Raw genomic sequence first — 8,593 nt, 5'->3', positions numbered from 1 at the left:
GCTCTATGTAGTACTGTGGAATAGAGTTCCATGTAGTTATGGCTCTATGTAGTACTGTGGAATAGAGTTCCATGTAGTCATGGCTCTATGTAGTACTGTGGAATAGAGTTCCATGTAGTCATGGCTCTATGTAGTACTGTGGAATAGAGTTCCATGTAGTTATGGCTCTATGTAGTACTGTGGAATAGAGTTCCATGTAGTCATGGCTCTATGTAGGACTGTGGAATAGAGTTCCATGTAGTCATGGTTCCATGTAGTCATGGCTCTATGTAGTACTGTGGAATAGAGTTCCATGTAGTCATGGCTCTATGTAGTACTGTGGAATAGAGTTCCATGTAGTCATGGCTCTATGTAGTACTGTGGAATAGAGTTCCATGTAGTCATGGCTCTATGTAGTACTGTGGAATAGAGTTCTATGTAGTCATGGCTCTATGTAGTACTGTGGAATAGAGTTCCATGTAGTCATGGCTCTATGTAGTACTGTGGAATAGAGTTCCATGTAGTCATGGCTCTATGTAGTACTGTTCTGGGTCCTCTGCCCTGTTCTGGGTCCTCTGCCCTGTTCTGGGTCTCTGAGTCATTTTTTGTGGCACAATCTGTATCATGTGAATTATTTGGACAGGAAGTTGAGAGGCCTGCTACAATCTGTAGCATTGTCAATTATCAGGACAGGAAGTTGAGAGGCCTGCTACAATCTGTAGCATGGTGAATTATCAGGACAGGAAGTTGAGAGGCCTGCCACAATCTGTAGCATGGTGAATTATCAGGACAGGAAGTTGAGAGGCCTGCTACAATCTGTAGCATAGTAAATGATCAAGACAGTAAGTTGAGAGGCCTGCTGCAATCTGTAGCATGGTGAATTATCTGGACAGAAAGTTGAGAGGCCTGCTGCAATCTGTAGCATGGTGAATTATCTGGACAGGAAGTTGAGAGGCCTGCTACAATCTGTATCATGGTGAATTATCTGGACAGGAAGTTGAGAGGCCTGCTACAATCTGTATCATGGTGAATTATCTGGACAGGAAGTTGAGAGGCCTGCTACAATCTGTATCATGGTGAATTATCTGGACAGGAAGTTGAGAGGCCTGCTACAATCTGTATCATGGTGAATTACCAGGACAGGAAGTTGAGAGGCCTGCTACAATCTGTATCATGGTGAATTATCAGGACAGAAAGTTGAGAGGCCTGCTACAATCTGTATCATGGTGAATTATCTGGACAGGAAGTTGAGAGGCCTGCTACAATCTGTATCATGGTGAATTACCAGGACAGGAAGTTGAGAGGCCTGCTACAATCTGTATCATGGTGAATTACCAGGACAGGAAGTTGAGAGGCCTGCTACAATCTGTATCATGGTGAATTATCAGGACAGAAAGTTGAGAGGCCTGCTACATCTGTATCATGGTGAATTATCTGGACAGGAAGTTGAGAGGCCTGCTACAATCTGTATCATGGTGAATTACCAGGACAGGAAGTTGAGAGGCCTGCTACAATCTGTATCATGGTGAATTACCAGGACAGGAAGTTGAGAGGCCTGCTACAATCTGTATCATGGTGAATTATCAGGACAGGAAGTTGAGAGGCCTGCTACAATCTGTAGCATGATGAACTATCAGGACAGGAAGTTGAGAGGCCTGCTACAATCTGTATCATGGTGAATTATCAGGACAGTAAGTTGAGAGGCCTGCTACAATCTGTAGCATCTTTGCATAGCCTTTATATGTCCAGGGTCGACCAGTCACACACTCATCCTCATTTGACTAGATCTCCCGGGTACAATATCTAGTATAGTATATATCTACGGTGTCAGAGCTGTGAGCCAGAACAGCCTGCCACTCAGACAGGCACACGTCCACGAACCATCCCAAATGGCACCCTATTCCCATTCATAGTGCACTATGTTTGACCAGGGCCCATAGGGACCCCATAGGGCTCTGGTTAAAAGTAGTGCAGTATAGAGGGAATATGATGGCATTTGGAACACATCCATTGTAACCAGGGAAACAATTGATTCTATTTGGAACACATATATTGTAACTAGGGAAACAATTGATTCTATTTGGAACACATATATTGTAACTAGGGAAACAATTGATTCTATTTGGAACACATACATTGTAACCAGGGAAACAATTGATTCCATTTGGAACACAAACATTGTAACCAGGGAAACGACTGATTCAATTTGGAACACAAACATTGTAACCAGGGAAACAATTGATTCTATTTGGAACACCTACATTGTAACCAGGGAAACAACTGATTCTATTTGGAACACCTACATTGTAACCAGGGAAACAACTGATTCTATTTGGAACACCTACATTGTAACCAGGGAAACAACTGATTCCATTTGGAACACCTACATTGTAACCAGGGAAACAACTGATTCTATTTGGAACACCTACATTGTAACCAGGGAAACAACTGATTCCATTTGGAACACCTACATTGTAACCAGGGAAACAACTGATTCCATTTGGAACACATACATTGTAACCAGGGAAACAATTGATTCCATTTGGAACACATACATTGTAACCAGGGAAACAATTGATTCCATTTGGAACACAAACATTGTAACCAGGGAAACGACTGATTCAATTTGGAACACCTACATTGTAACCAGGGAAACAACTGATTCCATTTGGAACACCTACATTGTAACCAGGGAAACAACTGATTCCATTTGGAACACCTACATTGTAACCAGGGAAACAACTGATTCCATTTGGAACACCTACATTGTAACCAGGGAAACAACTGATTCTATTTGGAACACCTACATTGTAACCAGGGAAACAACTGATTCCATTTGGAACACCTACATTGTAACCAGGGAAACAACTGATTCTATTTGGAACACCTACATTGTAACCAGGGAAACAACTGATTCCATTTGGAACACCTACATTGTAACCAGGGAAACAACTGATTCCATTTGGAACACCTACATTGTAACCAGGGAAACAACTGATTCCATTTGGAACACAAACATTGTAACCAGGGAAACAATTGATTCTATTTGGAACACATACATTGTAACCAGGGAAACAATTGATTCCATTTGGAACACAAACATTGTAACCAGGGAAACGACTGATTCAATTTGGAACACAAACATTGTAACCAGGGAAACAATTGATTCTATTTGGAACACCTACATTGTAACCAGGGAAACAACTGATTCCATTTGGAACACCTACATTGTAACCAGGGAAACAACTGATTCCATTTGGAACACCTACATTGTAACCAGGGAAACAACTGATTCCATTTGGAACACCTACATTGTAACCAGGGAAACAACTGATTCCATTTGGAACACCTACATTGTAACCAGGGAAACAACTGGTTCCATTTGGAACACCTACATTGTAACCAGGGAAACAACTGATTCCATTTGGAACACCTAAATTGTAACCAGGGAAACAACTGATTCCATTTGGAACACCTACATTGTAACCAGGGAAACAACTGATTCCATTTGGAACACCTACATTGTAACCAGGGAAACAACTGATTCCATTTGGAACACCTACATTGTAACCAGGGAAACAACTGATTCCATTTGGAACACCTACATTGTAACCAGGGAAACAACTGATTCCATTTGGAACACCTACATTGTAACCAGGGAAACAACTGATTCCATTTGGAACACCTACATTGTAACCAGGGAAACAACTGATTCCATTTGGAACACCTACATTGTAACCAGGGAAACAACTGATTCCATTTGGAACACCTACATTGTAACCAGGGAAACAACTGATTCCATTTGGAACAAGTTCTGTACATTGTAACCAGGGAAACAACTGATTCCATTTGGAACACCTCATTGTAACTAGGGAAACAACTGATTCCATTTGGAACACCTACATTGTAACTCAGGGAACAACTGATTCCATTTGGAACACCTACATTGTAACCAGGGAAACAACTGATTCCATTTGGAACACCTACATTGTAACCAGGGAAACAACTGATTCCATTTGGAACACCTACATTGTAACCAGGGAAACAACTGATTCCATTTGGAACACCTACATTGTAACCAGGGAAACAACTGATTTGCTCTGAAATATGTAAAAGGTGACAATACCACACTACACTGCAACCTCCTTCTGGAGCCGTCCCAAATGTAACCCTATTCCCTAAATAGTGCACTACTTTTGTAGTGCCCCCATAGTGCTCTGGTCACAAGTAGTGTACTATGTAGGGAATAAGGTGCCATTTTGAACTTAGCTCTGTGTTCTTAACATCTATGAAAATGTCTGCACTCACTAAGTAAGTCTCTGGATAAGAGAGTCTGTTAAATGACTCCCTACTGTAAGTCTCTCTGGATAAGAGAGTCTGTTAAATGACTCACTACTGTAAGTCTCTATGTATAAGAGAGTCTGTTAAATGACTCACATGCCTATGTGAGTTAATAGGAGTTAATTAAAGGGCCCAGTTGCATTCCTGTCTGCACCATTAAAAAGATCATTCATGCTTGTCACTATACGATTACTGTGCAACGTGAAGCCGCAGTTTCCCGTTAAACTGATCAGATGAACCACAAGATCATTACCAATCTTCATTATCTGATTACTGTGCAACGTGAAGCCGCAGTTTCCCGTTAAACTGATCAGATGAACCACAAGATCATTACCAATCTTCATTATCTGATTACTGTGCAACGTGAAGCCGCAGTTTCCCGTTAAACTGATCAGATGAACCACAAGATCATTACCAATCTTCATTATCTGATTACTGTGCAATGTGAAGCCGCAGTTTCCCGTTAAACTGATCAGATGAACCACAAGATCATTACCAATCTTCATTATCTGATTACAGGGAAATGTGAAGCCGCAGACAATGATGTTGACCAGAACAACCACAGAGAAGCGTGAAATGTCAACTTTGGGGCCAAATAGATGGATGAATATAATTTCTGTCCACGATATCTGGACGTTGGCCAGATTGCTTGGTTGTGGTTGAATAGTCTCGGGCTTTGACCTGGATTCACGAGTTTCCTAAAGGCAAGGATGACAATGGCTGTCGTGACTTTCAACAATCAGAATCTCTTCAAGATGTGGAGGAGGAGGAGAGGAGGAGTGGAGGGGAGGAGAGGAGGAGGAGGAGGAGGGAGAAGAGGAGGAGGAGGGAGGAGGGAGGAGGAGCCGGAGAGGAGGTGGAGGAGGAGAGGAGAGGAGAGGAGAGGAGGAGGAGAGGAGAAGGAGAGGTGAGGAGGAGGAGAAGAGGAGGGGAGGAGGAGGGAGGGGGGAGAGGGAGGAGGAGGGAGGAGGAGAGGAAGTGGAGGAGGAGAGGAATTGGAGAGGAGGAGAGGAGTGGAGGAGGGAGGGAGGAGGAGGAGGAGGAGGAGGAGGAGGGAGCAGGAGGAGGAGAGGAGAGGAGAGAGAGGAGAGGAGGAGGAAGTGGAGGGGAGGGAGGAGAGAGAGAGGAGGAGGAGAAGGGGAGGGAGAAGAGGAGGGGAGAGGAGGAGGAGAGGAGGAGGAGGAGGAGGAGGAGAGGAGGAGGAGGGAGGAGGAGGGAGAGAGGAGGGAGGAGGGGGAGGAGGAGGGAGGAGGGAGGAGAGGAGGAGGAGGAGAGGGGAGTTGAGAAGAGGAGGAGGGAGGGGAAGAGGAGGAGGAGGAGAGGAGGGGAGAGGAGGAGGAGGGGAGGAGGGGAGGAGAAGGGGAGGAGAAGAGGAGGGGAGGAGAGGAGGAGGAGGGAGGAGGAAGGAAGTGGAGAGGAGGAGGAGGAGAGGAGGAGGAGGAGGAGGAGAGGAGGGAGGGAGCAGGAGAGGAGAGGAGGAGGGGAAGAGGAGGGAGGAGGAGGAGGAGGAGGGGAGGAGAGGAGGAGGAGGGAGGAGGAGAGGAAGTGGAGAGGAGGAGAGGAGTGGAGGAGAGGAGTGGAGGAGAAGAGGAGTGGAGGAGGAGAAGGGGAGTGGAGAAGAGGAGGGGAGAGGAGGAGGAGGAGAGGGAGGAGGAGAGGAGGAGGGGAAGAGGAGTGGAGGAGGAGGGGGAGGAGAGGAGGAGAGGAGAGGAGGAGGAGAGGAGTGGAGAGAGGAGAGGAGAGGAGAGGAGGAGAGGAGGGAACAGGAGAGGAGAGGAGGAGGAGGAGGAGGAGGAGAGGAGAGGGAGCAGGAGAGGAGGGGAGGGGAAGAGGAGGAGGAGAGGAGAGGGGAGGAGAGGAGGAAGGAGAGGAGGAGAGGAGTGGAGGAGGAGGAGAGGAGGGAGGAGAGGAGGGGAGGAGGAGAGGAGGGGAGGAGAGGAGGAGGAGAGGAGAGGAGGAGAGGAGGAGGAGGAGTGGAGGAGAGAGAGGGAGGAGAGGAGTGGAGGAGAGGAGGAGAGGAGAGGAGTGGAGGAGAGGAGGGGAGGAGAGGAGAGGAGGAGAGGAGTGGAGGAGGAGAGGAGTGGAGGAGAGGAGGTGGAGGAGGAGTGGAGAGGAATGATTCATGGTGAATTCAATCACTGGTTTTATGTAGCCGTCCTGTCTAAGAGATTAGAGAGGTCAGGATGTTTTCAGCAAATAAATGAGAAATAATGACACTCTCCAACCCAATTGGATTAGTATTTCCTTAAAGCGTTAGAGGTTTGTTGAGGTCAATGGTACTATAATATACAACACAGAGGTTTGTTGAGGTGAATGGTACTATAATGTACAACACAGAGGTTTGTTGAGGTCAATGGTACTATAATGTACAACACAGATTTCTATATTGGTGTATAAACGATCTTGAACCCAGGAACCTGTAAACTTTGCTTTGTGTCTAAAGCCCTGAAGTGGACAGCTTGTCAACAGACTCAGATCTCTCAGGCAGATTTTAATGAGAAATTACTACTTCCTCCACAGTAATCTCCCGAGAGAGAAGAGAGAAGAGAGAGCGAGAGAGAGAGAGAGATACAGAGAGAGACAGAGAGAGACAGAGAGAGAGACAGATCGACTGAGACAGAGAGACAGATAGACTGAGACAGAGAGAGAGAGAGACAGAGAAAGAGACAGATAGATATAGAGAGAGAGAGACAGATAGACTGAGACAGAGAGACAGATAGACTGAGACAGAGAGAGAGACAGACTGAGACAGAGAGAGAGAGACAGATACACTGAGACAGAGAGACAGAGAGACAGATAGACTGAGACAGAGAGAGAGACAGACTGAGACAGAGAGAGAGAGAGACAGAGAGACTGAGACAGAGAGAGAGACAGACTGAGACAGAGAAACAGATAGACTGAGACAGAGAGGCAGAGAGACAGATAGACTGAGACAGAGAGACAGAGAGACAGATAGACTGAGACAGAGAGAGAGACAGACTGAGACAGAGAAACAGATAGACTGAGACAGAGAGGCAGAGAAACAGATAGACTGAGACAGAGAGACAGAGAGACAGATAGACTGAGACAGAGAGAGAGACAGACTGAGACAGAGAAACAGATAGACTGAGACAGAGAAACAGATAGACTGAGACAGAGAAACAGATAGACTGAGACAGAGAAACAGAGAAACAGATAGACTGAGACAGAGAGGCAGAGAAACAGATAGACTGAGACAGAGAGACAGATAGACTGAGACAGAGAGACAGAGAGACAGATAGACTGAGACAGAGAGACAGAGAGACAGATAGACTGAGACAGAGAGGCAGAGAAACAGATAGACTGAGACAGAGAGACAGAGAAACAGATAGACTGAGACAGAGAGGCAGAGAGACAGATAGACTGAGACAGAGAGACAGATAGACTGAGACAGAGAGGCAGAGAAACAGATAGACTGAGACAGAGAAACAGAGAGACAGATAGACTGAGACAGAGAGACAGAGAAACAGATAGACTGAGACAGAGAGGCAGAGAGACAGATAGACTGAGACAGAGAAACAGAGAAACAGATAGACTGAGACAGAGAGGCAGAGAAACAGATAGACTGAGACAGAGAGACAGAGAAACAGATAGACTGAGACAGAGAGGCAGAGAGACAGATAGACTGAGACAGAGAGACAGATAGACTGAGACAGAGAGACAGAGAGACAGATAGACTGAGACAGAGAGACAGAGAAACAGATAGACTGAGACAGAGAGGCAGAGAGACAGATAGACTGAGACAGAGAGACAGATAGACTGAGACAGAGAGGCAGAGAGACAGATAGACTGAGACAGAGAGAGTGAGAGAGAAAACAAATCCAATTTTGATAAACCCCCATATCATTTGGGTGAAATACCACAGTGTGCAATCATAGCTGAAAGATTAATTATTTATTTAACTGGGCAAGTCAGTTTTGAACAAATTCTTATTTACAATGACGGCCTACCCCGGCCAAAGAGAGAGAGAGACCGAGAGAGACACAGAGAGAGAGAGAGACTGAGACACAGAGAGAGAGAGAGACCGAGAGAGACACAGAGAGACAGAGACACAGAGAGAGAGAGAAAGAGAGAGACACAGAGAGACAGAGAGAGACACAGAGAGAGAGAGAAAGAGAGAGACAGAGAGACACAGAGAGAGAGAGACAGAGAGAGACACAGAGAGAGACAGGGAGAGAGAGACCGAGACAGAGAGCGACAGAGAGAGACACAGAGAGAGAGACAGAGAGACAGAGAGAGAGAGACAGAGAGAGAG

Source organism: Oncorhynchus gorbuscha, unplaced genomic scaffold (assembly GCF_021184085.1).
Source record: "Oncorhynchus gorbuscha isolate QuinsamMale2020 ecotype Even-year unplaced genomic scaffold, OgorEven_v1.0 Un_scaffold_544, whole genome shotgun sequence".
In the NCBI taxonomy this organism is placed as follows: Eukaryota; Metazoa; Chordata; class Actinopteri; order Salmoniformes; family Salmonidae; genus Oncorhynchus; species Oncorhynchus gorbuscha.
This window is presented reverse-complemented; position numbering follows the sequence as displayed.